Source organism: Schistocerca gregaria, chromosome 4 (assembly GCF_023897955.1).
Source record: "Schistocerca gregaria isolate iqSchGreg1 chromosome 4, iqSchGreg1.2, whole genome shotgun sequence".
NCBI lineage: Eukaryota > Metazoa > Arthropoda > Insecta > Orthoptera > Acrididae > Schistocerca > Schistocerca gregaria.
The window spans coordinates 766,122,746-766,139,454 of NC_064923.1; positions in this window are offsets into that span (position 1 = coordinate 766,122,746).

Consider the following 16,709-nt stretch of genomic DNA (forward strand, 5'->3'; position numbering starts at 1 on the left):
AGAATGGTGCACCCACAGACTGCGTTGTCTTCTATATCTTTCACATTACTTGCAGCGCCATCTGTTGTTGAAAATTGTAACTACTGTAATTTCGAAAGTTTGTCCGCCTGAAAATGTACTGTTGTCCCAAGCATATTGCAACAAACGGTGTATTTCTATCGCTGCTCGTTGAGTTTTTATTGCCGTTTCAAATATACCGGTCATTTTTGAAACACCGTGTATATTGTCAGTTAACACCGAAGAACTTCATTTCTTGCATGGAGGGAAAAATATACCTCAGTGGTTTCTTGTCCTCGGATACATCCAAGGATTACATTTCTCGTAAAGAGCAGAGTTGACTATTTTCTCTTTCAGAACAAAACTTTGTAATTATTAATCAGAGATGAATATCATACAGTGTTGACAGTAGAGATGGGTCGAACTCGTTCATTCCCGTGAACTACTTCGTTCATTTCACTCTTTGCCGTGAAGCGTTCCAATGAAGTAGTTCATTCATGAAGTACGGAAGCCTAGTGAAGTTTCCCAGTTCGCTGCTCAGCCACGGCTACACTCGCTACACCTCGATCGTACAATAATGCTTCGTAATACTTCATAATTTTACCAACATGGCGGCGAGTAGAGAAGCAATAGTGAGGGGATCCGGGAAAAACGTATATTTCACCGATATAAAATGTATTCTATCCAGTGAAAGTCTTCTAAATGGATTAAGACTGTGTTCAGCGAGTCAAAAATGGATTTTATTTATTTATTTATTTATTTAGTCCTTCAAATCCTATATGTATAGAATATATACAAGGATATTGGACATGGTTAGGTATTTACAAGATAAAAGTACAGTTTGTATTGCAATGCTAAGGACTAGATAGTCAGGTAATTTAGCACAGATTCTTAAATACAACAAACATCACAGGATATTGGACATGGTTAGGTATTTACAAGATAAAAATACAGTTTATATTGCAATGCTAAGGACTAGATAGTCAGGTTATTTAGCACAGATTCTTAAATACAACAAACATCACAGGCAACATACAAAGTAGAATATTAGTAATGCATCTTTATTTTTGTTGTTTGGCTTTTATATATCCTGTCAGACTGTAAAAGCAATGATCAATCAAATATGCCTTTACTTCAGCCTTAAAACTACAGAGTTTACCTATTGATTTAATATGTTTAGGTAGATTATTGAAAATCTTAATCCCAGTATGTAGTGTGCCTTTTTGGCACAATGATGTTCTCACCTGTTTCACATGAAGGTCAGATTTTTGCCTGGTATTGTGTGCATGTATATCTTCATTTTTTAATAAGATATCTGCGTGTCTATCAATATATTGTTTGATGAAAACTGATGTTTCGTAAATAAAAATGCAGGGAAGAGGGTAAAATGACAGTTTTTTGAATATGGGTCTGCACGATTTCGTATTGTTTACCCCTTCAATAATTCTTAGTATTCTCTTTTGCATCCTGAAAAGTTTAATATTTGTTGTTGTATTACCCCAGAAGATTATGCCATATTTAATTACAGAATGCACATAGGAGTAGTATACATTTAATAGGCTGGCTTTGCTGCAACAAGTTTTTAAGATCCGTATCATGTAACAGGTTTTGCTTAGTTTTCTTTGCAAACATTCAATATGTACCTCCCATTTTGTGTTCTTCTGGAGCCAGAATCCCAGAAATTTAGTGCTGTTAACACTTTCAAGAACTCTGTCCCTAAGTTCTATTTCTATGTTTGGGTGGTGTCTTCCTTTTACATTATAGAAGTTCAGTGCTACTGTCTTTTCTTTGTTTATAATTAGCTTGTTGTATCTGAACCACTGTTCTACACTGTTCATTGTTTGTATAGCGGAGTCTTTTAGTTTTTCTTCTGTTTTAGCACTAATAAGGAAGCTTGTATCGTCTGCAAATTGGAGGGTAGTTTGGCAATACTTGTTGTACATAAGATCATTGACATAGAGGAGAAACAGGATGGGTCCTAATACTGATCCTTGAGGGACACCATATTTCACATTTTCATATCCTGAATAGAAGTAGCTGATTTTGTTATGGTCAGTATATTGCAATTCAACCACCTGTTTGCGACCACATAGGTATGTCTTGAGCCACTCATTGGATATACCTCTAATTCCTAACTGGTCAAGCTTCTGCAGTAGGGCATTATGGTCAATGACGTCAAAAACTTTAAATAAATCAAGACATATGCCTGTCACAAACTCACTTGCATCCAGTTTAGCATAGATTTCATTAAGAAATTCAAATATTGCACTTTCAGTTGAATAGCCTTTCCTGAAGCCATGTTGTGAAGTAGATAGAATTTTATTTTTATTTAGGAAATCAGACAATCTCTTATAAAAAACTTTTTCTAAAATTTTAGAAAATACAGGCAGTAGGCCTATTGCTCTATAATTTGAAACACATTCTGGATTTCCTTTTTTGAACAGTGGTTTCAGCTTTGCTGTTTTCAAGCATGAGGGGAAGGTTCCTGATGCCAGTGAGCTGTTGCACAAATGTGTCAAGGGTTCAGCTAAGGCAAGACAGCATTTTTTAATAATTGCATCTGGTATTCCATCAATTCCACATGAGTACCCTGTTTTCAAGGTTTTTATAACTGATAAAATTTCTTCAGAATTTGTGGGTGAAAGGAACAAAGATGTAGACACATTTCTCACACTATTGCATGGTGGAGGTGATATTTTGTTGTGTTCTTCCAGTCCACTCACCAACTGTTAACTTACGTTTGCAAAATATTTGTTGAAGGTCCCTGCAAGTTCTGTTGGGCAAGAAATCATTTGTCCTTCATAACATAAGTTCATATTTTTATATTGTTTAGTTTCACTTGTTGTTTGACTTTTTATAACTTCCCATATAGCTTTAGATTTGTTTTTTGAATTTTCAATGTATTTGTCATTTGCCATTGTTTTAGCTTTTCTTACAACATTTTTGAGGATCCTCTTGTAATTATTCAGGTACAAATGAAATTGAGGAGGCATGTTCTGTGTCTTTGCTATAGTGTGTAATCTTCTTTTCTCTGCACAAGATATTCTAATACCTGCTGTAATCCATTTGTTCTTTTTGAAGTTAGGTTGACATTTTTGCCTTTTTAATGGAAATGCAGCTTCAAAGTATGACATGAAGATTTCCATGAATTTTTCAAACTTTTTGTTAGTATTTTCACAAGTATACACTTCATACCAAGTTTCTTCACTTAGTCTCAGTACAAAAATGTTTATTTGTTTGTTAGTGAATTTCCTTGCTTCTTTTACAAGATCTTCTTTCTCAGTTGTTTCACTTGGGGTGTGCAAAGCAATAAACTGTGCATAGTGATCACTGAAGCCAGTATTAAGATTTCCGGCCCAGAAATTGTTATTTACATTTGTGTTTATTAATATCTGATCAATTGTTGTACTAGTTGTTGATGTAACTCTTGTAGGAGAGTCAATGGTGGTTTTTATGTTATATGTTTCCAGTAGGGTCATCAAGCTTTGCTGGTCTTTTGAGATTTCTTGAAAATCTATATTAAAATCTCCACATATGATCACTGTTTTGTTGAAGTTTTTTATAGTGTTTAAAGCTGCTTCTAGTTGGTGACAGAAATCATTTAAGTTCCCATCAGGGCTCCTATGTACACAGATGATTATTAATTTTAATGCAGAGAGTTCAACTGCGGATACTTCAAAAATTTTCTCTTCAGCTAACAGTTCAATGGGTTTTATGTTAAAATAATCAATGCCACTTTTAACAAATATACATGACCCTCCATGACTGGATGTAATTCTACAAAATGATGAAGCAAGATTGAAGTCTGCAAGTTTTGTGACTGACATTGCATCTTTAGGCAGCCAGTGTTCGGTTATACACACTACAGAAATGTTTTTTAGCTCATCAGTACATAAAATTTCAACTTCACTTAATTTGTTTAGCAATGATTGGACATTTTGATGAATCAGCATGAAATTAAAGGGTTTGTTAGGCTTTGGCATATTTAATTGATCACTTACCTTTACCTTGTCAATAAAAAATCATTCAGGTGTGCTGGAAGTACTGCTTTTCTTTTCCCGACTGCATATATTCTTCTATTATCATCTGCAGCAGAATTTTCTCTGTGTCTGGCTTCCCTGGTAGTTGTTCAGCTGTTGATCTTACTGTTGATAATATTGCTGCTGGTGATAGAGTTGGGTCTGCAATTGGTAGAGCTGTTACTGCATTCACTGTGCCTGGATATTGGAGGCACCTAGTTCCTTCTTTTGTTGTTGATGTTGGTGAGTGAGGTTTTGCTGGCGTTGTTTCCTTCGAATATTTGGGGGGGCAATCCAGGATGATTTTTCTTTTGAGTGTTTGATGCCTCTTGGTGATAATTTCTTCGATTTTTCCGACGAGCAGTTTTTTCTCCATGTTGTTAACGTGCAATCCATGTAATGTGTGGAATCTGCGCCCAATATTATTAACATTTACGAGGTCTACATTTCTGAAATGTTTGCAAAGTAATGAAATTTGTTGGTTGGCATTGATTATTTCTTTATTTACGCATGACCAAGAAGGTAAGTCATGCCGATGTGGAATGTTCAGCACTAAAACATCTGTGTGTGTCAACTGTCCTAAGCACCTTTTTAGTTCTTGTTTTGCTTTGTGGGTTTCGTTTTTATATACGTCATTTGACCCACCAATTAGCACAACAAAGTCTTCAGAGGATAAGTCAGTAACGACTGTGGATCGCACATGATTGCAAACTTCCGACATAGAAGCACCAGGCTTTATGTAAGCGTTTGTTTGTAAACTGGACTGACCGCTCAGAAGGCGAGCAAATCCACGACCATGACTGTCTGCTATCAAAACTACTTTTCTTCGTTTAGGGATCTCTGCCTGTTTAGAGGGTCCGCCGTCGTTATGGCCAAACAATTTAGTATCAGCGCTGGACAAATACTTGATATTTGTGTCACGCATGTGTTCGGGTCTTTCAGTTTCATTTCCTTTCATAACAGTAGTTGAGTTGTTAGGCATTCTTTTGGATGTATCACTCCGCGTATTTGTATTTTCATATTCAGCTCGGAAGTTAGTTTTATCACATGCACAATGTTTCTTACCTTGCACAGTTGATTGCGCATTGAATCTGCTGGTGAACGCGGTATTAGGCTCATACAATAACCTTTGTTGAGAATGAGGCACTTTGTTTTTCACTTTGCCTGGAATTTCGTGGTTACTGTGAGGCAAGTTTGACGTAGGTTCACACTTTCCTATGGTGAGTTTTTTTAGTTCGCTCATCTGAGTGTTAATGGTTATGTGCACACTACTTAAACGATCATTTAACTTTCTGATTTCATCACTACAATTCGTGCACACGCTGTTTTTATCAGTGTAATTTTCACTTTTTTCCGCATGAACACTACAGTATGTATATCAACACTAGCCGCCATCTTCTTGTTCTTGATTCATACAAAATGTGCCAAACGCTTCGTCGCAGTAAACATGAAACGTCACAAGGGGGAAATTAGCTACTGTTTTTTTCAACCGACGTGTTTATCAGAACAAGACAATGCACAGGAAGGAAACTCTGGCTATACACAAGAACAGGACGTACTTCAAAAGGTAAGCACAATTTGTGACTGTGGAGTAATCAGTTGTTTACGATCAATGTGTTTATTAAAACAAGCAAATATACAGGAAGAAAACGTCGTACAAACTCTATATCAGGATCTACTGCTAGCTAAAGACTATACAAAGAACCTAGAAAAATCGGTCAGGGAACTAAAACAAAAAGTGGAAAATGAGTCATTTGCTAGTCCTATAACAAGCTGGCGCGTGAAACAAGGGGTAATTTGGGATCGTAAACAAAAACAAGAAGTGGAAATAAGGCAGAGTACTAGGCATAAAATAACCTGGCGTGTGAAAAACAGTAAAAATCATCACAATCTGAAAACAACGAATAAAGTTGAGCTTCCTGACACCAGTGAAGACTCGATCAAACAAGGAACTAAAAGTAAGGATCATATGTATGCGACAAGTGAGAATAATAGAAATAAAAGTGACGTATACATCTTCTCAGACAGCCACGGAAGAGGCTTAGCAGAAAAAAGGGCCAATATGCAAAACAAACTAAAAGTAAGCGGAATCACCAAGCCAGGCGCGGCAAACATCCGTAACAAAAGGTACGAAATGTGTCGTTATAGGTAGAGGAAACTAAAGTATCAATGCAAGAAGAGTACTGAGGGAAACTCTAGGGAAAGCTACTCATTCTGAAGTATATGTGCTAAGCATTCCTCAAAGACACTACTTGATGGTCGAGTCCTGCGTAAATAAAGAAATTACCAAAACAAATTGGATATTTAGGAAGATATGTAGCAGCTTCCCAAATGTGACTTTCATAAATGTAACAAGCTCACAAAGAGAGCATTTCACAAGGCATGGTTTACACAGAAACAACCGCGGAAAAACTATTCTGTGCAAAGAAATTTTGGAAAAATTTGACAAACTACAAGGGCAGACACACACCCAGAATACTACCAATGAAGGAAGAGGCAGGAAAGTCTCCACTGTGCCATATAATAGAAAAATAAACAACCTCATCGCCAACAGAAGCAGACCCACGAACCTCACCATGCATGATAGAGGAAAAAGAAGCAACATTATCAGCAACAGAAGAGGACGCACTACCCCCACTCCCAAAAGAGGAACAGATAACGCAAACAACAGGAAAAGAAGTAAGGTCATCAGAGACCCGACAGATAAGATATGGGAGGGGAGAAAGAAAAAGAAACCTATCAGGGATCAGGACTTCCTATATAATGAAGCCGGAAACCGGCCAACCGACAAGAGGTTGTCATCGAAGGAAACTAAGGATTTTCATTGGCCCGAGACTAGCAATGCCACAACATAGCAGACAATCTGAGAAGTACACCACTACTAGAGTGTCAAAACCAGATGTACCCAGAGACGACAAAACCAGGAGAAAATGAAGGGGGAAAAAACATGAAGATAATGTTATGGAATGTAGAAGGATTGAAAAACGCAGCATGCATAGCTCCAACAGACTTTCTCGAAGGTTATGACGTATCAATATTCACAAAAACTTTTCTCACAGATCATTGGCAACACCCTAAATTCTATAGCATAAATATGCTGGCAAAGCAAGGAGAAAGTGGGTGACCCCAAGGGGGAATAACAGTCCTACTGAAACCGTGGATAACACCAATTATAGCGACAACAGAACTAAATCACTCCATTCTAATAGAAGTAAAACACATCACAATATTAGCTACCTACTTCCAGCCAAGCGAATCGGCCATAGCCATTATAGATAAACTGGGACAACAAATAAGACGGAGCAAGAAAGACATCCCTTTACTTATCGCAGCAGATTTAAACTGTCGGTTTGATGTACAGAATCACAAAACAAAATTAGTAATCGTATCACTACAAGAAGAAGGCCTCATCCTGCTAAACGACACAAACGTCCCTACGTACTTCTGCCATAATGGCCAAAGTGCTATTGATATTGCTCTCATAAGAGGAAACATAAATGGGGACATAAGCCCACTTTGGAATGCAAACCACACGCCTATAAGAAAACACATCCCAATGAACATAGTCATACAAAGTGATTGGAAGGCAAGAGAGAACCAAGAGAAGAGACTGCTCTCGAGGAGACTGGATCCAAGGAAAGTGGAGGGATACCACGACCAGATAGAACAAATTGAGTCCTTAATCGACAACTCAAAAGTAGAGGAGGCAGCACTTGAACTGGAGAAACTCTTAAAACAAGCAACTACCCCCAGGAAAGTGAGAAGAGCTAAACCATGGTTCGATCAAGAGTATTATCAGCAAAGAAAAGAAGTACTCCAAGCTTTACACCGACTAAAAATGGACACAGATAATCACTCACTACTACAAACATACGCTGAGAAAAGAAGATCCTACAAAACACTAACAAGGGAGAAGAGAATGGCACACGGGAAAGAAGAGGGAAGAAGAGTAGCTGAAGAAGTCAGGAGAGACCCATTCATTGCAATCCGCCCCTGAAAGCAGGCACAGTCATACTATATAAGCACGGAAGAAAGGACGAGACATTTCAAAGACATTCTCAACAAAGATGGTAGAGAAGGAGCACAGGTAGCAAGTCAAGAGCTCACACTGCAAGAGACGGCAGCCTGGTCCCCACTCAGTCCAAATGAGGTCCAAAACATCATTGAATCAACAAAAAGGAAGAAAGCAACAGGACCGGACATACTTTACAACGAATACCTAAAAGACACAGCCCATCTGCTAGCACCAGCCTGGACAAAACTTTATAACAAATGCATTGAAGCAGGCCAGTGGAGAAAATCAATAGTAAGGGTAATGTACAAAGGGAAAGGCGACCCAAAGGACACAAACAAATACAGAGGAATAGCCTTGGAAAACAACCCTTTTAAGGTATTCACAAAACTAATCACAGGAAGAATAAGACACACTTTCGAAGAGCACCTCCCAGAATCTCAATTCGGGTTCAGGGAAAAAAGATCCACTATCACAGCAGTGGAGCTGCTTTTAAAAAAACATATGGGAAACTCGTCGATAAGAAGCAAAAATATTATGCTGTATTCATAGACTTTCAAAAAGGCCTTTGACCTCCTCGATCGATCATTAGTAAAAAGGATGCTCGACGAAACCCTGGGAAGAGACAGCGTCTGGATGAGGATTATGAACTCCATAAACGAATGGAATGAGATAAGGATCTCTGACAACCTCGACCTGTCTGAACCAATAAGGCAAACAAACGGAGTACTCCAAGGACACCCACTAAGCCCGCTCCTGTTCATTCTGGCAGCAAAGGACATTAAGGAAATCACTCATGACGAAGATGTCGAAGCATATGCCTTCGCGGACAACATTGTGATAGGCTCAAAAAACTTAAAGAAACTACAGGAGACTGTAGAAGACGTGGAAAAATGGTGCACAAAACACAAGTTTGTAATCAACACCAACAAAACGGAAATGATGGTATTCAGACCAGGCGGGCAAATCCCAAAAACGACAAGAATTGCACTAAAGGGAAAGCAAATATCTATCACAAAAGATTACAAATATCTAGGGATAACACTCCAGCCGTACGCAAAGTGCTTCAGTAAACACTCAACAGAGAAAGCGACACAGGCCATCAGAGTGATAAACGAAATAAGTTCCATCAGAACACTAAATCTAGAAACAGCTATGGCACTCTTCAAATAAAAAATAATACTGATACTGACTTATGGGATAGAAACCATATGGATACACCTAAATGAAAAGAACTTAGAAACATTGGAAAGAGTAAAAGCAATCTATAACAAAAGAGCATTACGGGTAGCAAAAAACAGAAGATCAAGATTAGTCTACCGTCTCGCCCGAGAATCTTTCCTCATCGAGGATCTAAGGACAGGGTTCTTACTTCCCAACACATCAGCATCGGAGAACCTACTATGATCACTCCTCAAGAAAAGAGAGGAAGTACCAACGGAATTCTATGGATCTGGGGCCATGATCGACCGCACTTGGACAGCAACCAATTTTGAGATGAGACACGTACTTACAAGACTCGCAGTACACGGATTCCACCATGAAATTTGTTCAAATACAACAAACCACGAACTGTCAATCCTTTGCAAGTGTACACTATGTGGACAGTCTTGTGAGAGATACCATATAGAAATATGCAACAAGAGGACCAGATCAATTAGAGACTATGCAATAAATGGTTCAAATGATAATCTGTTATAATACTTGCACTGAATGTAAACTACTGAGAATTATGCAGAACATCCTTGTAATTTACTCTCAAATGATTGTAATCTAATGTATAACTATAATGGCAATTTTGCTGCAATAAATCGTAATAAAAATGTTACATTTGGTACAAAATAATACTAACAGGTGGTACGCCAGCCATTTGAAACAAGAATAGCAATTGGTACAAAGATACTATGATTAGTTAAAAGTTACCCTGATTGTAATGTTCCAAGAAACACCTTCATATGTCTATGATCTTTTTTATAATTTGTAAAATGATGAATACTGTAAACATTAAGCATGAGCAAGGGTATTGAAATGAGAACACAAAAACACATTGAAAAACGAAATTTATTAATATACTTTTTAACCACTGCTGCAATATTACAGGCACAACACTACACATTACTGAATAAAATAATCTTACTGAGTTTTTCTCTTGCACTAGTTGTATTGTGATCTATTTTCTCAAGTGAAAACCTTTTCCCATATGTTTTCAGCCGCACCTGAATGTACCTGGATGCAATCTTACGTACAAGCTGTGTCTCATGCAAATCTTCAATTCCGCATTCATTATGGAAGACATGGTGAAGTTTAGGGAATGAATAGTTCACAATTTTTTTAAGAACACACGTGACAATCTTACTAATTAAATGCTTTTGCCTCATGTCACCATTGACAACAAACATTTGAAACAATTTTTCTGAGTGCTCCACCACAGAGTATACAGCATTAAGGCCTACTTGTTTCAATAAGCTTGCCTCGGCTTACAAATTTTGGGAATGAGCTCTTTTCTGCAGTACTGAGAAGTGCATATGTTGCGTCATTACAAAACAACGATTGGCCTAACTTGTTTTGAAATTGTGAGGGCAACATACCCTGCAATGTAGTACAAAATGTTCTGCTTGTATGTGGGAAACACGAGTACCCTCTTCAATAAGTGAGCACCATTTTTCTACTTCCTCTACAAACATACAAGAATCATCTACAAGAGGACACTTTTGTGATCAGAAATCATACAGTCCTACAGGTACCACTGAACACGTGTTAAAATTTGTACAGTTTCCCCCAACAGTGTTAACATTAGTGCCTAAAAGCAACTTGCGCATAGCACACTTCAACTGATATGGATTTGGGTTATTATTCCAACCCCCTCTAGATCTCATACACGAGAAGAAGAGTTCAATATGATTTTGGGAAAATATGTCAATAAACATTGCAGAGGAGAATTTTCCCTAGTCATTATTTCCAGTGCAATAGCTTTAATCGAATGCATGTTCAAAATTATGCCAAAGGCAAAAGTATTTCTTGGGTGCTGCAGGAGAGAAACACCATTTACTTTTAAACGTCTTATATAAGATTCTGTCTGATGAAAAATATCAAGCCAATATGCCTGATTACTGAGTTTCAGGCTGGCTTTATGTCCTGAAGCTAGAGGATTTCTGGAGTTAAAGACATCCAAAATTCCGTCTATAAATCTCAAAAATTCCACTGTTGCCTCACTACCATGGAATCTGGGATTGCCAGCTCTTCTCAAAAAAATCTATAGTATCTGCAACACTAGAACTGAGTGTTTGAACTGCTAAGCTGACATTAATCTTTTTCTTAACGTAATTAATATGTTTTCCTGAAAACTCGTTAGCAAATGTCATGCCTTCCTCAATTTGCAACTCATTTAGATCTTTTAAGTACTGCCACTTAATATGGCCATTTGTAGACTCTATAACACCTACTTCTGCTAATGCATTTCGAGCAAGTTTCACTAAATGATACATATCCAAAACATAGTAAACATTGGTTTGAAACTGGGTGATGGAACTGAGAAGAAAAAAACGTTTTGATGAAAATTAATACTGCATCCCAATGAACGACGAGTGCTTCTATTTGTCCTTGTGCCATCACAAGTGACTGCCCAAATTCTGATGCCTGAATTGCTTAGCATCTCCACAACAGAGTTTATTAACTTCGCCTGCACACTACCATCAAAGCCATTCAATAAAAAATACGCTACAGGACACTTAAATTTACCTTTTAAGGACACCAGCATTAAAACTAATGCCTCTGAAGCTTCTTTCACTTCTTTTGATTGTTCAACATCTCCTCCAAAACCTATATACCTCTTAGTTTCCTGGTCTCACACTACCTGTTTTCTAATTGTCATACTGTCTATTATGAGGCTAGAATCTTTAAATTCAGCCCTCACTTGATGGTTAAATTCAAAGTACCTGAACACATCACTTAAAAAGCCAGGATCACAATTCACAGTCCCTGCCCAATGAGAAATCAGTGATTTGTGAGGCAGAGGAATTAATGTCTGTAAATATTCATATACCTTAGGAGAGTAAAAATACACTGTCATTGCAAACATTTTAATGTCTGTTTTGTACCTGTTTCCCTTGGATGACACACTATTATTCAACAAATTGCAGACTAATTCTACCTGAGTCCCTTCTTTTTCAGAGCCCTTATGATGTCTTTCACTGAATAGTTTTTCTTATCTCTTCTCCTAATTTTTTCCTGCAGGCTCTTGACTTTTCTTCTCAGTGTCTCCACAACATCTGGTAAAAAACTGCTTGCCAGTGGCCTTGTCAATCATTTCTATTTGTGTTTGATATCCACATTCCTTAGATGTTTCATAATTCTGAGAAAACTGAAACAAGAATAGAATACAAGTATTACAGGCATGAAACAAAGTTTGGCAAGTACTTATGATAAAACATGAGTTTCTACAGTAGGCAGTTCAGTTGTTATTCTAATCTGTCGCCGTGGTTGCTTTTCCTTGGCATTAAATGCGTCGGAAACTCAAACTGTGATGGCACTGCATCAGTCTTGAGATGCCTTCTCGAAGTACCAGGCCTTACTAAATAATCTTCTTCCAAGAAGTGATCTCCACACAAGAAAATATCCCTTGTAGGCGTGAAACCTTTGCGTTTGGTGGCAATGACCCACTGTTTCAGCAAATCGCCTTTTTGCAGAGGAAACCTGTCCAAAACAGAAGACACATTGTATCATGCAAAGCAACGACCAAGATATTTACGAGATTGTTGTCATTTCTTGAGATTCAATTATTACCTGTGGAAAGTTAAATTACTTTCCTTGTTCCACCGGTTCGTACAGTTGTGTGCAGAGCACGAAATAACCATTTTACACTCACAACATACACTTCGTTAACACCAAGAGAAACTTTTTGCCTAACTAAAAGATGGCGGACGATATAAACAAACACTCCTGAGACTATTCAGAAGTTCAGAGATATCTGTGGATAATATTTGCAATTATTATATTTAGTATTTTCAGATCGAGTAATTCCAAATAGTTTCAGGTTATGGCAAGTGAATTATTTGACGTTCCTAAAATAAAAACATGAAATTCCCTTATATTCCTTCATTAATAAATCTTGCCCTAAATCTGTGTATTAAATGCAGGTCATTGACAAATTCCCATGGAGGTAGAATAAGTACATCCATGCAAATTCCACGCACCAGTGTTATTAGTTTTGATGGACCTCGTCTGTCATCAGTCGCCGGCCGCGGTGGTCTCGCGGTTCTAGGCGCCCTGTCCGGAACCGTGCGACTGCTACGGTCGCAGGTTCGAATCCTGCCTCGGGCATGGATGTGTGTGATGTCCTTAGGTTAGTTAGGTTTAAGTAGTTCTAAGATCTAGGGGACTGATGACCACAGCAGTTGAGTCCCATAGTGCTCAGAGCCATTTGAACCATTTTTTGTCATCAGTCAGCTGGGAAAGGAAACTAAATATTTTCGTGACGTTAATTACAGGCTCAGTTGCGTAGCTTCTGATCTCAGTTACTTCTAATTATTGTAATAAAACACAAAGTCGCTCTTGATACTGTGGATCCCATCATTGGCTGTCGGAAAACACATCTTAGTGACCAGCACTGCACAAAGAGCTATGTACGATGGGACGTTGCCTCGTTCCATACTCACCAATGAGTTCAACATTGCTGAGAGATGGAAACAATACTTAAGGGAGCTCCTCAACTGTGATGAACCGAAAGATCTGCTTGAATTTCGACCTTCTGATATTGTAGATTGAGATTATCACCACCTACACTGGAGGAAATAAAGATTTCAGATATGAAGCTGAAGAAGAACAGAACTCCAAAAGAAGATGGAATCCAGACAGAATTCATTAAGTTGGAGAAGAGAGACTCCACAAGAAAATTTACATTTACATCTACATCTACGTGATTACTCTGTTATTCACAATAAAGTGTCTGGCAGAGGGTTCAATGAACCACTTTCATGCCATCTCTCTACTGTTCCTCTCTCGAACGGCACGCGGGAAAAACGAGCACTTAAATTTTTCCGTGCGAGCCCTGATTTCTCTTATTTTATCTTGATGTTAATTCCTCCCTATGTAGGTGGGTTCCAACAGAATGTTTTCGCAATCGGAGGAGAAAACTGGTGCTCGAAATTTCATGAGAAGATTCCGCCGCAACAAAAAACGCCTTTGTTTAAATGATTGCCACTCCAATTCACTTATCATGTCTGTGACACTATCTCCCCTATTTCGCGATAATAAAAAACGAGCTGCCCTTCTTTGTACTTTTTCGATGTCATCCGTCAGTCCCACCTGATGCGGATCCCACACCGCACAGCGGTATTCCAGAATAGGGCGGACATGTGTGGTGTAAGTAGTCTCTTTGGTAGACCTGTTGCACCTTTTAAGTTGATGAGGGGTTGAACTGGGGAAAAAAAAGAAAAAAAACGCACTGAGGATCTGCTGAAACATTAGAGTTCAGCTATTAGGGTCATTGCAAATTTTGTTGATATACATCTGAGTAAATTAGGTTACCACGCCTATTTTCATTCTCTGCTTTCGTATCGTATCATATTCTGGGGTAACTCAACATTGAGTAGAAGAGTGTTCATTGCGAAAAAGCCTGTAATCAGAATAATTGCTGGAGCTCATCCAAGGTCATCGTGCAGACACTTATTTAAAGAGCTAGAAATCTTCACTGTAGCTTCAAAATATATATATATATATTCACTTATGAAATTTGTTATTAACAATCAGAATGAGTTCAAAAGCAATAGCAGTGTACATGGCTACAACACTAGGAGAAAGGATGATCTTCACTACTCAAGGTTAAATCTAACTTTGGCTCAGAAGGGGGTAAATTATGCTGCCACAAAGTCTTTGGTTACTTACCTAATAGCATAAAAAGTCTGACAGATAGCCATATAGCATTTAAAAGGAAATTAAAAGAATTTCTTAATGGCAACTCTTTCTACTCATTAGATGAATTTTTGGATATAGTAAGTGGGTAATTTCCCAACCCCCATATAAAAAGTGTGTGTCATGTAACATTTTGTGAAATGTAATATTTTGTATAGACACCTTTTATTAACCTGACACGTTCCACATCATTACGAAGTGTCGTATTCATGATCTATGGAACAAGTACTAATCTAATCTAAGTGCTGCGCCAATGAATCGCAGTCTTTGGTTTGGTCTACCCACAATATTATCCATGTTATCATTCCAGTTTAGGTTATTTGTAATTGTAATCCCTCAGTATTCAGTTGAATTTACAGGCTTAAGATTTGTGTGACTTATCACATATTCCAAATTTAGCTGATTTCTTTTAGTACTCGTGTGAATAACTTCGCACTTTTCTTTATTCAGGGTCAATTGCCACTTTTCGCATGATACAGATATCTTACCTAAATCATTTTGCAAGTCGTTTTGCTCATCTGATGACTTTACAAGAAGGCAAACGACAGCATTATCAGCAAACAATCTAAGATGGCTACTCAGATTGTCTCCTATATCGTTAATATAGATCATGAACAATAGAGGGCCTATAACACTTCTTCGGGGAACGCTGGATATTACTTCTGTTTTACTCTATGACTTTCCATCTATTACTACGAACTGTGACCTTTCTGACAGGAAATCATGAATCCAGTCGCACAACTGAGGCGATACTCCATAGGCACGCAGTTTGATTAGAAGACGCTTGTGAGGAACGGTGTCAAAAGCCTTCTGTAAATCTAAAAATATGGAATCAATTTGACATCCCTTGTCGATAGCACTTATTACCTCATGAGGATAAAGAGCTAGTTGTGTTTCAAAAGAACTAATCAAGAGAATCTGGAATTTGGCGGAGACCCCGATTGCAATACAGTGGTCATCTGCTCTTATATACAAGAAAGCTGACAAAATGGACTGCCCCAACTACAGAGGAATCATCCTCCTGAATGTCTGCTGTAAGATCTTGTCCAGCTGTATACTGGTGTGGGTTTTATGGCTATGATGAGGGACCACGCACCGAAAAACTCCAACTTATTACGATAAGACACTTTATTTACGGTTCGTATATTTACAGAAACACCAGAAAAACAATGCACAATTTCACGACACGTGTATCACTACTCAAGTAGCAGACGTAACTGCCAAAGAAGCTAGAGTCTCTAAAGACTGTTTACTCCACGCTTCGCTGGTGAATTACTGGCAGTCGAATTGCCACAGAGCGCCCCCCTCCCGGGAGTGCGGAGCACTGAGGGAAGGACGTGGGCGTCTTCCTGTGTAGTGTTGTTGTGGGATGCTCGCTGGTTGATAGCAGCGTGTGCTAAGTGTCCATACTGTCTGTGCAGGGTGGACTAGTGCTCATATAGTCCGCCACCCAGTGGGGGGGGGGGGGGGGCGGCGTACTGGTCGACCTGTGCACATGAACTGGACGGGCACAGCAGATGTCGTTGCAGTACCGGCAGAGAGGGGGATGTGAATCTTGAGCATCCCATCGGTGCTGAACGTTGCAGTTATGCCAGCCCATTTGGGATAGGGACTGTGCACAGGATGGTGATGTGTGACGTGGGTGTGGACCCACGTGAAGTGTCTCCCATGTGGAGGATGAAGCTGGATCCCTTGTGGAGCTGCAAGGAAAGCTCGTCGCATTGGCACTCAGAGGCGTTGATCGCGATGCAAATTTCGTCGACAGTGGATGT